The sequence below is a fragment of the Lathamus discolor genome, chromosome 5 (assembly GCF_037157495.1).
Source record: "Lathamus discolor isolate bLatDis1 chromosome 5, bLatDis1.hap1, whole genome shotgun sequence".
Classification (NCBI taxonomy): domain Eukaryota; kingdom Metazoa; phylum Chordata; class Aves; order Psittaciformes; family Psittacidae; genus Lathamus; species Lathamus discolor.
This window is the reverse complement of record NC_088888.1, coordinates 34,695,618-34,714,374: the sequence shown is the minus strand read 5'-3', so window position 1 is coordinate 34,714,374 and position 18,757 is coordinate 34,695,618. Positions and strand designations below refer to the sequence as shown.

The 18,757-nt window shown below is 42.7% G+C and overlaps 1 long non-coding RNA gene across 10 annotated transcripts; it reads left to right on the top strand.

The window, feature by feature from the left end:
* The first annotated feature begins 3,006 nt into the window (after positions 1-3,006).
* Positions 3,007-18,302, top strand: LOC136015037 (uncharacterized). Of its 10 annotated transcripts, none has more exons than XR_010613039.1 (7): positions 3,007-4,378; positions 4,480-4,582; positions 6,606-6,756; positions 6,993-7,154; positions 12,162-12,224; positions 14,095-14,270; positions 14,825-18,302. It is a non-coding gene; the product is annotated as an uncharacterized LOC136015037 (long non-coding RNA). The 10 variants fall into 10 exon arrangements; XR_010613042.1 differs by having other exon boundaries at positions 6,990-7,154; positions 14,095-14,258; XR_010613037.1 differs by having other exon boundaries at positions 6,990-7,154.
* The last annotated feature ends 455 nt before the right edge of the window (positions 18,303-18,757 follow it).

Here is an 18,757-nt window from a genome sequence, read left to right as displayed (position 1 = left end):
GGGTTTAAATTAAAAATCAGGATTGAAGTTTGATGCAGCAATCAAGGTTTAGGTGAGAAGGGTGTTGGCTTTTAGAATGTTTTAACGTAGGTCATGTACAGCAAAACTCAGACATAACCAAGGTTTGATCCCAGCTCAGTCTGTGTGTACTAAAGCAGAGAGAAGAGTCTATTAGGTTTTGAGAAATTAGGTCCTGTTCGAAACACAGTGTTGCTCCCTTACAAAGGACCCAAGCTCTTCATGCCATGATGAGAGCTTTGATGATGCTCAGCATTTGTGAATCTGACTCTTCATTTCTGTATCACTGATGTCTTTACATTAAGCAGAGGACATGTTCATAAGCTCATCTGATTTATCCGACTTGTCTACTTTCATGTTAAAACCTGAGATGAAACAATTTCCATTGTTTGTGATGAGGTGGTACAGCTCTTTGTGAAGTTACATGACTCTGCTGCTTTAGACCCTGCTAACTGGGTCCTGTATTTGCATGTAAAAGTCTGACTTCATAATGCTGCTTTATTTTTGGCTTTGTGCAAGCTGTTTCTAGTTGAATCAATAGTAAAACTGCTCCTTAAGGCAGATAAATATGTAATTAGTAGAAATAATGGAGCAGTAGTCAGTCAGCTGCAAAAGTGATGCTTCATCTAAATGTGTGTAAGGCACTTTATTTAGTTGGCATGTTTCTAACATCTATTAAGTTAAATTATGAGAAGTGTTTTGAGGCCTTTCACACAGAATGTGAAGCTTTTCAGTCCTTATTTACATGTGTGAATATATATGCATGGAGATGTCAACCCATGAATTAACTCCAGAGGAAAACAAACCACCAGATAAACACAAAGCCTGGGTTTGTGTTTGGGTTTATTATTTTTTCCTTTTAGAAAGCAAAAAAGCATCCTTACAGAATTTTCTGATTAATTTATTCAAAGAACTTAATTGATGTATCACAACACAGAAGTATAATTTACATGGCATTAAAAAATGGAATTGCTCAGTTCTTCGCCTGACAGCAGCCAGCTGAGAGAGTAACAAGAAATCAATCTTTGATGGTCATTTGTATGACTTTGAAATGTGTGTTTTTATCGAAATCGCACCTCATGCTCTTGGGCTTTCTATATATTTAAATATTATGCAGTTTTATTAACACCAGTTAATACTGGTAGCTCTGGACAGATAGATAGATAGATAGATAGATAGATAGATAGATAGATAGATAGATAGATAGATAATCAGTCAGTCAGTCATTTCCAGATCCTGTTGCAAGTCACAATGCATCCCCGAGCTTTACTGAAAATACAAAACCTATGCAAAGCCACCTCTGAGTTGGATATTAAATCTTAGCAATCAGAAACCTGTTTGGTAGTTTTCTTCAGGGAGGCAGCTACGGAAAGAAGTAGTTTATCACAGTACTGAAGAAGTGCAACATGGCATATGCAGGTACGTAAGGGCTGCGTGTCTCTAGTGGAAGAGATGTTTTAAACTTTGTCCACCTAATCCTTCAGGGTTTGGCTCTAGGGACACCTACACCTCTACAACCAGGCTAAATGGGGTAGTGTGGGTATTGGCTGAGACATGCCCAAAACCTGTGCAGTGTCATCCCACAAATAATGTATGTCTCTGCTCTGCAGCCCAAGGTCCTTCACTACCAGCTGCTCTGCTAGGAACTAAGAGAGAGTTGAGGGGTGGGAGGAGGATAGGTAGGTGAGGGGATTGCATCTCCATATACCAGGGTGTTTTACTAGTAGCGTAAGAAAATCTGGAAAAAATTACGGATCTTTGGTTTTCCACCTCCCTACAAGCACAGAGTTACCTTGTCATTCTGTCTCATAAAGATTTCAAAGATGGTTTTAATACTTGAAACTTCCTCCATCTTCAAAGAACAACAAGACCTCGAGACAGATATGTGGGAATTCGCTTAGCCAAGTAATGCAATTTGAGTTTGTCTGCAGTGAGCTGCAAACCACAGACTCTGAAATGAGCAAGGGGTTATGTGAATGTTCTGCATAAGTATTTATTTTTATTTTCCTTAGCAGAAACTGTCAAATAAAACATCTCTTGCCCTTCAGAACTTTTGCAGTTTGTGCAGAGCTTCTTCAAGTCAAGGCTTTGCTTAATACACTTACTTAGAGTTTACTTATAATAACAGTGCAAAATGCAAGCTGGTTTTGCTCCAGGAATTGAATTTTGCTGCATTCTATTCCTGGTTAGCATCAGTTGCTTCCGAAGCATTGGCAAGGATGCTCATGAAATCTGGGCATGTCTAGTGCAGGAAAGGTTAGTAGATTTAACAAGGAGGCATTAAAAATTGATTTAATAGAGCAGTAGCCTGGACTTTGGCATGTAACATAATTTCAGCATTGCTCCAGGGTAAGTATTCCATTTTTACTTTTTTTTCATTCCAGACTAAATGAAACAGATGCCTCTCAATACACTTCTTTAGTAAACACACTCTCAGAATCCTCCATCCAATTGTAAGTGATTTGATGGCTAAAAATGCAGTCTGTAATCGAGAAAACAGATGCAGTGATAATTATCCCAGTGCCCTGCATATCAAACATTAACTATTGGTGGTGGAAAAAAAGAGGCTGAAATCAAAACAAAGTGGGATTTGCTGCATCAGATCAGACTACCCCTGCAGGTTGTGACATTATCTTCAGATATGGGCTGAGCTTGTCATAATTTATAAAGAAATCATAAATGCTTCTTTATAACACTGAAAAGAATGTATAATGCTTCTCAGGTTCACTATCAGTTATTTGCACATGATTCTTGCTAGGCAGGCATGGAACTCAGAAGGTCTTGGGGCTTCTAATCATAATTATTTGAGTATTTCATATCTACAGCTTGAATTTTCCGTGCAGTTTTACTGCCCCCAAAAGCAGTTATCCAGCTGTGCTCTGTCTTCAGTAATACAGAAACTGAAATGCCTTGATAGCAAGTTTGAGGTTACATCACTGAAATAAGTTTTGCCTGTAGCTGTTGTGGAAAATTCTATGTGGATGTGCAAGCTTATCGCCTGATCTTCCAAGATGCTGGTGAGTATTGCACTAGCCAGAGTGACCAGCTGGAAGGTTTAGTCCTTTGACTAAAATCATTGCAGCTTTTTCTGACTGCTCTTGTTTTGCTATCACATAGCTGATGGTTCAATTTTAACATATAAATGTCCAACAAATAGCCTGCAATATGATCTAACCACTTCTGCTGGTTTATTTTTTCTTCTGAGTCTTTTTAAAAGGATTTCAATGCTGGAAATGCGAAACTCCTCTCTGAAGCTGACAAAGGTATTTGGCCCAGATTCCCATCAACTAGCTGGAGGCACCTAACCTGCGATGCTTAAAGGGCCCTCACCCAGCATTAGCTGTCTGAAAGCTGGGCTGCCCCAGATCCAAACTGATGGTCTTCCTTCACTTGACAGTCAGGACACAACAGGCATTTTCAGAGGGTAGTTGAGCCCCTCCTAAAATAGGTGGGAAAATTGTCTCCTGCAGGTGCCCGTTTTATCTCTGACTGTAAAGGGAGCCTAAAGTGGTGACATGAGCTAGAAGCTTGATTTGTGGTGGCTTGGTTACCTGAGGTGTTACTGCAGTCAACCTCATTGTTCCTTCGCTTCTACTCAAGAGAGAGGAAAGACAGTGCCTTGCTGAGGGTTAGTCAGTTCAGCTGAGATCTGAATCTGCCCTTGGGAAGTGCTCTTTTTCCTTTGACTATTAGAAATGGGCAGAGAGAGTGTTAGGATGGAACCAGATTGTCTTCCTGCAGTCTTGTTCTGGAGGAGAGGGAGAGAGGACTTGTTGCAGAGCCCCGGAGCATTGCCGGTTCACTGGAAATCAATCTCTCCTGAATAAGGAAGACTGTAAGTGTTACCATCTATGGGACACAAGTGCCTTACCCAAAGACTTTTGACTTACCAAGCGGGTTTCTTCATGAAGTGAAAATATGTGCTATATTGATTAGGAAATAATCTACCGTGACATCTGAACACAGACACTCGTGCCTAGAGACTTAACAAAGTGGGCTGCTTTTATTCTGAAAACTAAATGTAATAATATATTGTCAGTTGCCAACACATTTCTCCATAGAAGTGGCCTTGCTCGTGTTAGTCCTAGTCACATTAACACAAGTATGTGCCACCATCCTCTGATGTACAAATGAATGCGTTCATGACATTCAGTCATCCTAAAAGGCTGGGCAATAAGATTGAGCTGCTGTGCTAGGCCTGTTACTTTGATTCTTCCTCAGCTGGTCCAGCTTTGGTCAGAAGCATGCTCATGGGACGGACTCATCGATCTGGAGTAGAGAAGCATAACGCTGTAATACAAGGTATCCAGAGGCTGGTAGTTAAAACAGGAAACTCATGTAAACTGCTTATCATTGACAGGTAGGTAAACTTTGGAAACTGAGTTGAGTTCACCTGTGTGAAATGTGTGAGAAATAGGTCAAGGCCATGTTGTCTGTTTACCTGCTTTTAATCTCTACCAGGGCACAGCAATTTATCATCTTTCCTAAGTGAAAACCTTGCTCGGTACAGAGGAATGGTCTGAAGTCCCATGGCTGAGGATGCTAAGGATACACAAGTGTTCAGGTCAGAAAAATCTAATGGGCTTTCTGGGTTTGAAATATTCTTGCCTAGATACAGTTTGTTTGGATTATATTTGGCTGTCACTCTGCATATGTCAAATATACTCATGGGATGGTCTGAAGGTAGCTCCTGGGGAACAGCTGAGACCAGGTCAGGCTGGACCCGAACACAAGACCCTTCTCTACATTCTGCTACACTACACACTGAGCGGTAGCAGGAGCAGCCTCTGCTTTGGTTCAGCAGTAATTACTGGGCTAGCCTTTCATTAGTGTCTGACACTAATTAATATGCCATGTGCTCTTTCAAGAGCACCAGATAAGTACTCACAGCTTTTGCTAGGCAGGCGGTAACTTCCATTACTGGACCAGATTTGTTGATCTGTTAGATATCTCACCCCTTGCGCAGCTCTGCGGCCATATTGTAGCAGGCTGCTAAGCATTCCCACCAACAAACAAGAAGAACTCTGGTTTTGAAAGCCACAGCCTGGGTAAAATCCCATTGCTCTTTTCTGATCCATCTTCTCCTGACATCAACTTTTTGTCTGAATTTGTCCAAACACAGCCAGAAGGACAAGCTGCAGGTTTAAGCTCACAGTGGGCAGCAAATTCCCTCCCTCATCTTAAAAGCCTTTTGGTTTCCCATGACTTTGTTGCATCTTTCAGGTCTCAGGAGGGGAACCACAGGTTGTAAATTTCTTTACGTGTCCTCTTTTCACACTCCTAGGAGTGAAAAATAAAATGCTGCCCAGCTAGGCCATCCCTCTGCCTCTGAATAAACATTTGTGTCAGGGTTCCCATTCTTGCCAAGGTGTTAGGATAACATTCTCATGCTGATTCCCCTGCCCTCCTTCAGCATCCCAGTGCTGGAGGTCCACTTCCGAGGCTTTGAAATGGCCATGCTCTCACCTCATCTCATACACATGGAAATCAGATCACCAGAAGGAGCGAGCTTGTAAATCCTCCCTGGGAAGTCAACAGGGCAGGTTAGGAAATTATGACCTTCAGTGTACTAAGGGTTGAGTGAAGAGCTCCGTGCACCCCAAAGAGGCTGCAACGAAAATGGAGGAGCCAGGGTTGATAGCACTGCTGAAGGGCTTGGGCCTCCTTCCACTGACCATTTTGCCACTGTTTCAGCAAAAGCCAGAGCTGAGCATTTGAAACTTTTAACTGTTTGCTTGTTTATATGCACTGAGGACAAAGGATCTCCTATCATTAGCGACTGTTAGTGTAAGGGTTCAGAAGCAACTGATAGGGAGCCATGTTGTACCAGGCACATGCCCAGATTGTCCTTGCCACAAACGTGACTGACAAGAGATGAAGGGCTACAGAGCATGAGTAGAGTGGGTATTGCAGCAACACATTTCTGGCATCAACCACAAAACCAGGCTGTCTCCTCAGTAGTTGTGTAAGACACAGAGGGTGCTTCCTGGTTGTGCAAACATCTCCTGCTTATGCCGCTTCTAATTAACCAGAGGAATATACTGCCATGTGGTGTTATGGAGGCAGATAGCTCTGGCGACTGCACAGCAACAAGGAAAAGGCTTTGTCTGTGCTTCAGAGGGGATCCTGATGTAGTTATTCCCTGAATCATGTTGGAAAGCCCTCCAGCTGCTGTCCATCACATACTCTGTCCAGTATCGATCCTGCTCATTTTCTGAGCAGAATTAGCAATGAATCCTCCTGTTCATTTAGTTATACCTAAACAGGGGATTTTTCTGGCAAAAACACAGTGGTAAGAGAAGGAATATTCTCTCCTTACTGGCTTCCTTAGCTGGTCTAGGAGGAGTTTCCAGTGCAGACCTGGAAATGGGTCTGCAGGCAGGAAGAAGGTTCTGTCAGTCCTCAAGTTTCACAGCTGGGACCCAGGCACAATTTTTCTCTTCATTACCTAATTACATAGGTAGCTTTATTTGTGAAGAGGACGTATCTTTTGAATTTCCTTCCCTTGTGTACACCAGCCATGTTCAGTGAAGCACCTAGTCTTTGGTTCGGTTGCACCACCAGTACCACTGTGTTCTTTTCCATAGATGCAAAGCAGCTCAGAAGGAGCTTATGTGTGAACAGATAAGTGTGTTGCTAAGCCCACACCTCTGAGAGCTGAACCGAATGCTTCTGTTCACTCCTGACCCGTAAGCCAGCGGTTACATTTGAAGTGTCTCTCTAGTGACTGAAGATAAGGTCAGTGTTGCTTGTTTAGGGTAAGGCAAATTAGGTACAGTGAAAGGCCTGAAGGGAAGGAGGGAAAGCTGTTGTGAGAGAGACCGTGCATTCAGTATTGTTCTGTCTCTGTAAAAGAGAAAGGGGGCAGTGACCAAAGCACTGATCTAGATTAGATCCAGAGGTCTTGTTGGGACTGCAATAAGATCATCTTCAAAGCTTAAGCACTGACTTATATCTTTTCTATTCTTCAGTAGGAGTTGGTTTGAGGATATTGCTTCTGGCACATCTTGAATACAAAATACCATGAAATTCATATTTATCAACAATTGAAGAAACAGAAAGAAATAAGTTGTTTGGGAGGAGAGAACTTCAACCAACACTGAATGAAATTATGCAGAACTCCTGATATTAATCAAGTAGGATATCTTAACTTACAACTTAGTTTACAATAGTTAAATGCCTGTTAGTGTGGGCCTTTTGAACAAGAGTCTTTTGATGCGTTAGAAAGAACCAGCAAAAGAACAGTTCTCTTGGCTCTTTGAAAAACTCCTGGGTTTTAAAAACTGAAGTAATAGTTGGATTTCTGCCTGAAATCCTGTGTTATGGGCTGTCTCTCCCAGGTGAAACCCTGTGTTCAAATACGTGCACATCTTTGCTGTACCCAAGCCCTGTTATGGTTTATCTGTTTTAGAGGCCCCTGAGGGCTTTTGAGTAATTTTCTTAGGGGACACGGTGAAGCATGTGCAGCAGCACTTGAAATGGGAATGTTCCTCTTTCTGTATCAGCTGGCACGATCCCTCCAACGGGCATCTGGTTTGGGCTGTAGGGTTTTTCTACATTGTGTTTGCAGAGCTGTCTTACATCAAAAGAGAACCCAGAGAAAAGGGAACAAAATCTTAAAACCGTTCTCTTTCCTCTACCACTACTGTGAAATATGCTCCCAAGAATGAGAGCAGGTCACATCATTATTCAGCGTTGGTATATAAGTGCTTTGGGAAGGGTTACGAGGGCATTTCCATTATTTGCTGTGGTTGTTTGGTGGTTGTGACATTTAGAGGGTACTTTGAAGAAAATAGCCTGGCTGGTAAATGACAGCAGAGAAAGGGGAAGGAAAGCAAATGGAGAGGAGGGAAGTTCACAGAGATTTCCTGACAAGATGAAAGGATGAAGAAAACCCAGTGAGTCCTCATTCAAAAACTGTTTTGGTGGCCTCAGTTTGAATGAGAACTGTTTCTTAGCACGCTTAACAGCTACTTGGTCTTGTCCAGGAGTACACTTCACCAAATGTCTGCTGTGTTTAACACCACAGTCAGCTTTGTAATGTGTGATGAGAATTATTTTTACAGCTGAGCTTCTTAAGATAGGCCCAAATGTGGTGTGTAAATCCTGGCGGGCTTTAACACACCTCAGTTGCACTAAAGAGGAAAATGCTGATCTTCCTCTGGGTTAATAAGGTACAGAAAAATATCAGTGTTTAAACCAAATGAAAAGCAGCCCGGGAACCTGGTGTCTTCTACAGTCTGTGCATGTGGAGGGACAGGGACGACGACAGGACTTTCCCTCGTGATTCACAACGTAGTATTGGTCAAGTCGTCTTTCCCGTATGTCCTGCAGTGTCACAACCTGCAGAGGAGGCAAAACAGTAACCACTACTCCAGATGCACTCAGTGGGGAATCAGTGTTTGTACGCAGCTTTAGTTAAGGATTTTGTAAGTCTCTGAGGCTCTGGTATCAGGTGATGGCATAAATTAAATATTGCTAGGTATTTAACTGAAAAAGAGGAGTTTGGAGAAAAAATATTAGTCTGGCATGAGAAGGGAGTCTTGTGGACAAGCACATTCATATTTTGACTGTGACCTCGGGAAAATTGCTTAACCTGTCCTCTGTGTCTTTATGCCAAACTCTAAACCTGAGTCGATATGTTACTGCCTTGTTTGAAGGATTGCGTGAGCAAATGAGTCAGCCTCTGAGAGACACTCAAATACTACACTGATATATAGAGAGCTGGCCAGGAAACTTCTTAAATCCTTCAACTTTATTGCACATCAAGATAAAACAATCTTTCAAAGATTGGTGGGTGGATTGGTGACTGAAACAAACATCCGCAGAACAAACATCATTTTGGTGGTAAGCGTGTTCCTATGGGATATAGATTCACATTCAAATTACCACTAACTTACTTCATAGAGGTACTTGAACCTGGAGCTTTCCTCTCATGGAAAACTGTTCAGAACTGGGGTGCTTGGTTAAAAAAAAAAGCTGTTTGTGTTGAAAAAAGAATAAATTGATTAAAAATCTGACCTGCTCTGATCATAGAACAGGAGGAATGCGATCAATAAGTGCAAAATTTAAATATGGAGGAATCCTTTTAGAGAAGGCAAGGGACAAGAGGGAAGGAGAGAAGAAAAAGAGAAAGAGAATATGAAAAGGCTTGCATATCTATCACCAGATGTGTCTTTTCCAAAGCATGTGGAAGAAAGCATCATGAAGGGTGCAACACAGCAGGCTAGGTGTAGACTGAATGCATAAACCTGTCCCCAGAGCTCTGAATAGTGCAGTGGTAAGGGATAGTGAGGTGTGAAATAGAGCAAATTTAGAGAAAGAAGAGCTGTGTCAGCAGCAGCATCAAAACCTAGAGACTAACATAGCCTTGTTTAAGAGAGATTAGAGGCAGGGAGAGAGGGGAGGGAGAAAGTGTTGGTGCACTATAAGATTATCACACATTTCTAAAGAGGTCTGAAAGAGCTGACTTCCTGCTGTGGGGTTCCTCACATATTGGTGTGAACAAGCATTGCACTATCACCTGCAAAGGCTTTAAGTGCAAGTGGTGACACTCCAGCATTCACAGCCTGCCTTAGAAAATCCAAGGGAAGCAAAAGGAAGATGAAAACCATGCAAATCAAAAGGGTGCTGCTCCCATTGTTCATCTTGCTGCTTGGCTAACTGGGAATGCCTTTGAGCAACAGAGAGGTCACATCCCTGCCCACACCCTGGAGCAGGGCAGCACTGCCACTGTGGAAGCAGCTCCCCGCAAACGACTCTAATGATAACAGTACAATGATATCACTCTGCTAGGCAGGACACAAGTTGTCACCGTGAAAGCATGCTTTTAGCAGAATATATACCTGCAAACACAAGTACCACTAGAAGATGATTACCCTGTGACATGGCAGCACAGCCCCTTTGACAGTGTAGGCAGGACTGAAACCACCCTGGACTGTCTTGAGCCAAACTAGGACTTTATGGGCACCTGAGAGTGGGTCTGAGTTATCAAAGATAAGAATGGTGCACCTAGACTTTCTCCAGCTAGGACCCTGGGAATGACTACTGCACCCCTGGCCATGAGCTCCTGCTGGTCCCAGCTCACTGGCTCAAGGACTGAATGTGCTGTGAAACACATGAAGACCTGAAGCTGAAGGAAGCAGGAGCTTCACAGACAAGTATAATAGCAAGGAACAGGTCATGCACCTGAAACTGAGGGGGAAGGAAAATTAACCCAAGATTTTAACATCAGGTAAAATAGGTGATCAATAGGGTCACTGCAGGACCATGCTGAACTCAAGAAAGATGTTAGGCATGTCCACATGCTCTGCTGCATGCATTTCATACCCTGTAGATGATGTAGCACCACTGAGCTCCCCCAAGGAGAGGTTTGGGCTTCTGTCTCCAGCATGGAGCAATGGATTGCCACTGCAGCCTTGTTATTGTACTGTGTTACAAATGTGTAATGAGAATCTGGAATAAGCAGGGCTAATCAAAATCCTTTATTTAGATTATACAATAGGATTAACAAAGCCTGGCTTATTTTCCAAGAAGGGATGTGTGGGAGGGGTTTTTTGGGGGGTAAAGGGAGTATGCTGTATGTTTGTCTAGTTTTTATACTTGTTTTTGGTGTGGATGACCTTATTTATTGGATGTCCAAGCCTGTAAAAAGGACACAAATAAGATGAGAACTAACTTTGTGTTCTGCAAACCCAGAATATCCCGCAGCCATTTTAGGCAATAAAGAAACTGTCTGTGTTCTTGGTTCTTTGTGGGAGACAAGACGCCTATAACTACCAACAAAAAAATCAGGCAAATTCCAAATGCCTTATTTTTCACTATTACTAAGCCTCCTCAGCAAGTCAATCCATTTCTCTTTTGAAACAGCAAGATTGCATGTGGGGCTAACACTTAACTAGAGAGCTGTTTGAGCTTGCCTTCCCCACATATCAAGAAAAAGTTTTTTCCTTCTTTTAATGAAAATTCACTATTTTTTGTCCTTCTTTATTCACTTATTTTTGAGGCTTTCAAACTCTGTTAAGTGTGGGAAAAGGCTTCACTTTGACAGGGTACAGCATGCATTGTAAAAGTAATTCAATTTTACACCATAGCAATGACATGATCAAGGGGACTTTGAGCAGGCTTTGTGACCAAGAGCATTTAACAAGTATGTGAAAAGCTTTCGAAGGACCTTCACGAAAGAAAGAAGGGTTATAACAATAGGAGAGGTAGTTTGATAGTGGTAAATTAAGAGTCATAGGAGTGACTCTAATCAGGATAGACTTTAAAGCAAAGCACCTTTATATCTCTTTGGGTATAGGCCTGAGTACATTAAGAACTGTTGGGTTTCTGTTGGTAAGTACACAAATCCCTGTGGCATTCAGCACTTGCTTCTCCTCGGGCTGATGAATTCAGCTATGCAAGGACAAAGACTTTCTAGGCAAAATAAGTAAAACTACGAATTTGGACTGAGTACCTTGGAAAAATAATACTGAATCATTGTTGGGTTTAGTCAATATCTAGACTTCTTTAGAGGTTTTTACCTTCCGTTTTGTTCCCTCTGGAAACCTCCTGTCAGTTCCAATGCAATCATGGAAACAATCTTGTGTACAAAAGCAATGATGAACATGTTTCTTGCACATGTTACTGGTTTATAAGGTCTGTGCAGCCTGAGCTAGATTCTGTCCTCAGCTATACACCAGTGAAGCACATCAAGTACCACATGCAAGAAAGGCCATGCAAATGATAAATAGTTATATATACTGTGCGTATTCATATGCACATTAGGGAGAGTTGTTCTGGGCATATCATTAAAACTTAGGGTTGGTAGGGAACATGTATAGAGATGTATGCTTTAAAGGAGAATCCAGCTATCTAAAAAGATAACACGTATCGAAACAGAATTCCAAGCTGTTAGGGCTAATTTTGTTGTTTCTCAAATGTGGCTTAATCAACACCTTTTATATATCTGTTACTGTGAAAAATGGTTAGAGTTTATTTTGCCCAGGCAAAAGCTTCCAACCTGTCTTTTACTCTGCTAGCAAAAAATAAGAAAGGAAAAAGTAGGGCCTGACTCATTTTTGCAATCGACAGGGACACCTACAGGAAGACAAAATTAACACATTGGCATATTGGGTGTTTTCTGCTTTATTTGTTCACAGCTTGAGCCTATTACCTAATAGAGACACAAGAAAATGGCCCATCTGTTTGCAGTGGGCAAATGTGTGAGTACTACTCTCTGGGGCTGCATGGGAGAAGGGTTGCTTTTCAAGAACGTATTTACTTTACTCTCTGTTTTCTCAACGGTGTGTATAACTCAATACTAAAAGGCTAATTTGTTTAAGAAAACCAAACCTGACTTCTTCAGTTAATTGCTTACAGAAAAGCTGTAGGTATTGCATGGATTCTGTGTGCTTTGCTGAGTGCACTGGAGTGGCCTCCACTACACAACTAGCGAGGAAGCAGAAAAGCCAACTTGATGGCAGCAAACCACCCATTGTTCCTGGCCTGCTTGGTCTGGTGGGGTGGCAGCTCTTGGAAAAGATCAAGGATGTGTAAGGAGTAGGAGAGAGATGAAAGTCTGTCTGTCAAGGAATGGGGATAAGGCAGCTGGGAGGGAAAGTCTGCTCAGGGGCACAAGGGATTTGAGATATGATTAATGCTTTGGCAACATGTTAATGAAAACAGGATCTGGCAACAGAGAGGAAATGCCTATGTGCTCACTTATAACCATCCTCGAGCCGGAAGAGGAGCCTACGCTCATGCCAAAGTCATTCCAAGCTTTTGCATGTATATGAGTGGAAACAGGCTGTAATAGAACAATGTGGAATTTGGAGACCTACATCCTGCTGAGCCCATTCCACCAGTGGGAGCTGGGTCTGCTTTGTAACTCTTTTTATAAGAAGAGAAACAGGGATCATTTTGGCAAACATCAGCATGCTCTCCCAACAACGTCAGCAGTCTCTGCACCTTTCCCCAGCTCCTTTGCCACCCAGGCTTTCAAAACTTTTTAAAACACCTTAATCAACCCCGCTGGTGACAGAGGTAGCCTTTACTTCTCTGCAGTCTGCAGGGACAGAACTGCTTGAAGGTATTAGCTATGCTAAGCCTCTTAAATAACTATTAAACACATAAAACTCTTAAATGCACGCAAATCCTGTGTAACAAATGGCAAACAATAAGGAAAAGCTGATCAACCATTATACAGCAATTTAATCTATGCAGTTTGCATGATTTTGTGTAACAGAAGGAAGCCATAGCAGAATTGCTTTCTGAAGGAAGGCAGAAATGCTGTGCAAAACAGGTAAACAGCTAGGAATGAGGGTTTTGTAAGTCCTTGGCAAATTCTTGACATACAGATGAACAGAGTGCGATACAATTGCAAGGGATGTGATGTAGACGGAATGGAAGAGATAAAAGGCAAGTTGGGAGCATGAAGAAAATTTAGGTTTGCAATCAAATTGGGAAATTTAGAACAAAGGTTGAGCAAACCTTTAACTGTGTCTCTCTGTGTCATTTCAGTAGACTTAGGTGTTGGCATCCTGTCCCTGAGCTACGGTACTCATAGCTACGACAGGCAAACTGCAGCTACCTGCAATGCTTGTGCTTGTTTCATAGCACCTTCACATTTGGAGAGATCAAAGAGTGGTGACTTCTGAGCAGACTGTTTTACACATAGCCACAAAGCAAACAAGCCACCGGTACCAGAACTCAGGGATGCTCCATGAAATAGCCTGTGTCTCCTCTGGGGCTCCTGCAGGAACACTTTTCTCTGGTTTACAGTCCCTAAGTGTTCTCATGTTTCTGGAAACATGCCTAGCACATTGTGGGCCCTATCACACTAATCTAAATTCAAATACCGAGCATGAAGGTATGTCAGGGACAGGAGATGCACAGGAGCTTACTTCTACGTAGGTAACTGGAGGCTGATTGTCACTGCACAGCCACCTGCTTAGGTACAGCCCCTGCACCCTATGAATTTACACCAGGAGCTCATTAACAACTTAGTGCTGAGCTGAAAAGCACCTTTTTTTTCCCCCCTCTTTTTTCTTCTTTTTTTTTTTTTTCCCGGAATGTCCTCTATTATGTTCCCAGCAATCTGGTGGCCATCAACACCTTGCCGATAAACTGGAAATCTTCACCTTCTTCCATCCTCACCTCTCAAATGACCCATGAAAGAGACTTGGAGATCAAAGAAATCCTCTTCCATCCTTATCCTTCGGACAGAGAGACTGATGGGATTTAGCACCCATGTGGGAGTATGACCATTGGTAACTGGGGAGTGGGAGAGGTGGAAAATGATTGGGGGAGGTGGTGGTGGAAGAGTGCAGAAGATGAATTATCTGGGGAGGAGGTGCATACTGAATTGTGGTGTCCATAGCAAGTGTGAGAAGACAGAAGAGAAATTACTTCCTTCTGCCCCAAATAAAGATCAAGGAGTATTTGCATTCAAAGGGGTTGGGTTTTGCACGTATCTTTTCAGTCACCTTCTTTTAACTGGAAATCCTCACTAATGAATTGTTCTGCAAATTTTGCTCCTGCACATCATGTGTCTGAAGGGCTTGCTTGTTTTTCCACTGCTGACTGCGTGTGTTCTTTGCCTTCACATTTTGCTGTCCAAAGCCAAATAAAAAGTATAAAGCCAATTACATGAGAGAACTAGGGGATTCTATGAGGTTTGCAAAAGACCCTGCAATTTCAATATGTTGAACTATAGGTCTATGTGCTACAGATAACCAAACAAAATGTTCAGTAATGCTGATATTTATCCTTTTTTTGTTGTTGTTCAGCAATTTTAGGCTTTATCTTGAATTCTTGTTCGCAGACTCAGCAACCTGAGAGCTTTTCACAGCACCTTAAGGCAGACTAAAGTGGAGCTGATGAATAATCAGTGATGGAACAGCTGTTATCCAGAGATAACAGAGGACTTCAGGCTGCAGATGTGCATGAGGTCAAGGGAGACAATGCTGTGCATGAAAAAGTCATACAATGGAGTTCTGTGTATTTTCTTCAGATTTGAAGAACAAAGAAGCATCGACCTTTTGTCTGCTGCTGTCATCCCCTGCCTCACCATTAAGGTAGTTCTCTTTTCTTCTTTTTTTTTCCCCTAATGGGAGGTATTTTGCAATAGACCCCTGTCAGTCATGCCCTGGAAAAGATGAGCCTGTCCACGAGCAGTATCTTTTGTAAAAGTTTAAATATTCCGAGGGTCAAAACACGTGGCAGTAAGGTTAACACAGTGCTTTGACTACCTGTGATTTGGATGTATTTGTTTCAAAGTCAGGTTCATTTTAATCGCTGAGTATGCCAAGTTTCAAAGGACAAATGAAAACTGGAAGAAAACAAGACTATCCTTTTGGGGTCAGTAAAGATCTTTCCAGCCTCCAACAGTGGTCAGTAGTATGTACATGAACAATAGTGGCAATCTGTGATTTAAAGACTTTTAAGTTGAGATTGTATCCATGTCTTTGTGTTGAATTGCATTTATGGACTATTCGTATCTACATATTTGACCTTTTGTTGTTGTTGTTAATCCATCCAAAGTTTCATAATTGACACATTATAGGAAGACGTACTTCCTGTTTTGACCTTGCCATCACGTCATTTCAGGTGACACCAGTTAATATTTGTATTGTGAGAAATGGTGAGTAACCCTTCCCTTGTTGCCTCTCAAATCTGTCACTGTGAGACATGTCACTGCTGTTGCTCAGTTAGAATCTTTGACTGCTTCATGTCTCCTTCCTCAAAAATCATCTGCTTTTAAGCACCTCTGTACAGCATTTCTCCCAGCTTCCAGGGTGGCCAGGGGAGGATGCATGGAGCAGGCATTGTGCTGTGCTGTCGTCCTCCAGCACATGCTGAGCTCACCTCCGCCAGGGGCAGGTCCCTGGCATCTGCAGGGGAGCAGCAGCTCCTCCTGGCCCCTGGTACAGGAATGCTCAAACCTCTGAAACAGCCATGCCAGGTGAAGGCAGGCGGGGAGGAGCACTGCAGAATGGTGTGCCATGGGGGCAGCTTGCCAGGGAACTCAGCGTGCCTCACCTGAGGCTGAGCATAAATCACCCTCTTCCTCCTGGCAGGAGCACAGCAGTGAGAGGACAGGAACCTGGGAGCAGAGCTTTGTGCCAGCCGCATGCCCAGGAGCAGGGCATGCTGCCACCTGCAATCACCCCAGCCCAAACCTCTTCCCCAGCACTGGCCCCAGCCAGCAGCCTGCCTTGGGTGTTTGGCTGCAGGTCCCTGTCCCACATGCCCGTCACCCTCCCGTGGGGCCCTTATTCACTCCTCACCTGAGAGCCTGGATGAACTAATCACATTCTAACTGTTGGGATTTTCTTATTTTAAGGAAGGTGAGTGTTCACAGATCATCTCCCCAGCCAGACTCATCCTCTGTGATGCATCCCTCATGTTCAGTAGAGAGAGTGAGTTGGGCTTAGTTGAGAAATGTGAGTGAGAGCAGACAACAGTTATGTTCCCAGCCCAGCTTGTTATTCTTTATGGTTCCCATCCCCAACAAAAGACAATGGCTTCTGTTGCTCTTAGTCCCTGGGAAGCTGGTGTTTGACAGTAGTCTCCCAACACTTCTGTTTTGTTTTTCTGTTTGTGTTGTTACTTTACTGTTGAAGTTAAGATCCCAGTTCTTTCTTGTTGGGTTGGCTTTTGGGGTTTTTGGTTTGGTTTCTTTTTGTTGTTGTTTGTTTTAATTGCTTTTTCCCCTCCTCCACGCTTCGTTCTTTTGGCGCAAGGCTGCCACTCACCAGCTGTTCACAATTCCTTCACCCCTTCTGGTTTTCAGTATCACACTACCCTGACATAGACTTAAAGGACATTTTCTTCCTCACAGGAGGCTTCCCATGCCTACTGAATAAATGCGATAAAAATACTTTTCTCTCTTTCCTACCTTGGAGGGAAGTTACTATATTTGTACTCCTCATGTAATTCAGATTGGACAATCTGTCATCCTCAGATTGACTGAGTTTGATTTCCTGGCTGGTTTTACATCCTACAGTGACTGATCTTCCTTTCTCCTTGATAGAGCAAGCTCATCCACCAAGCGAGTACTCTCTATAATTACTTTTCAACTAAAAGTCCAGTCATTACCTAATAAATCTGGACTCCTCTCCCCTGCCCTTTTCATTTTGTTTTGTGTAATTGGAGTTTTTTCTTTTTTCCTAGGCTGACACTTGACCAAAAATCAGTGCGTTCCCACACATCAGCAACTGGTACCAAAAAGAGGCAAACTGGAACGACATTGTGAAGCAATCGGCTACAGCAGTCGTCTGCTTGAAAGGAGGGAGAATAGCTCTTGCTGGGCAAAGTGCAGAGCATGGCAGCTCTCACTGTTGCTAACGGGAGAAGAGGCTCCTGAGCTCCTTTCAGGAATGTACTGTTTTAATTTCTAATAGAGTTTTTTGTTCACTTGTTAAAGAACTCATCTCTTAGGGCAGAGGCTCACAGAGACAATAACAGTGGCCACATGCAGCCACCAGGGAATTCATTGCAGCCACAAGACAAAAACTTGCTCTGATTGTTCAGTTCTGTTTTGACTTAAACTGTCAAAACTGTGGCCACCATTAATTTACTGTGATGGCACGTGTCACAGCTGCTCGCCCGAGAGCCGCTGGTTAGCCCTGTCTCCCTTTTAGGCACTGGGAGCAGGAGTTCCCAAGCTGCAGTGTAATGTCTGCAAAGCCCTGCTAACATTGCACACTGGTATTGACTCTCTGATATTTCAAATTGCTTTGAGATGCAACAGTCTGCAGGAAACACCAGGTTACTCTGTGGCTCCAGAGGAAATGAACCACCAAACTGAAAGGTCAGGTTTGCTCCCAGAACACATTTCTCCCCATCTCCACTCCCAGGTGACCAGTGCCTTCTGCTGGTCTGTCCCTGGCTTGCATCCTTCAGATCCATCCTTTGCCTGTGGAGTAACCTTACAGGCACCAAGGCAACCCCAAAACCTGTTTATCTAAGTAACTGGCCATCTCAGACAAAAAAGACTCCTCCAAAGATTCCTAATCCAAGAGCCTCTCACAGCCAAACTGACTCAGAACAAATCTCCAAAAAAGTTCCTATTGATGAGATGGCTTTTCTTTCATTGCTGGTAGACAAGGACAAAATTAAACACATCAAACATGCTTAGTTTCCAAAGTCAAAGTTGCAAAATGTCACACAAAAGATGTACATTTATCCATTACTTTTACTACTTACCTTTCACGTCTTTTCTTTTGGTCCTTATCCACGTTTCGGAGGAGCCATTGTACAAGGAGAATAAAGAGCAGATTTCTATGGTAGAAAGTAAAGGACGAAGTCTTCCCTGTTTTATTGCGCAATACTGTTTCCTTACCGTGAATCCTTTTATAAGGATACTGTTCCTCACAGGAAACAGTTTTCTCTCCTGTAAATGATCAGCTTTACGTTGTTTTTTAAATTTATTTACCAACATGACATCAAACCCCTTGTTTAAACACCCATCCCTCCTTCCAGCTTTATTTGCTTGTATGGCTTAGGATAGTACCTGCATGTGGTTCAAGGCTTGCGAAAAAATAACCAAAAAGAGCAAAAGAAAGAAACTCAAGTGCTTTGGCTTTAAGGAAAAACTTTAACTATGGACAATTATTAGTAATATCCTAACCATGAGATAAGAAGGTATTGATTTGCTATTGATGGTCTATATAAGAACTGCTTGTAAATGGTAAAGAGGGGACCCCTGAAATTCCTGAGACATGAGCAAGCAGTCAGTTATAAGTACTCCTTG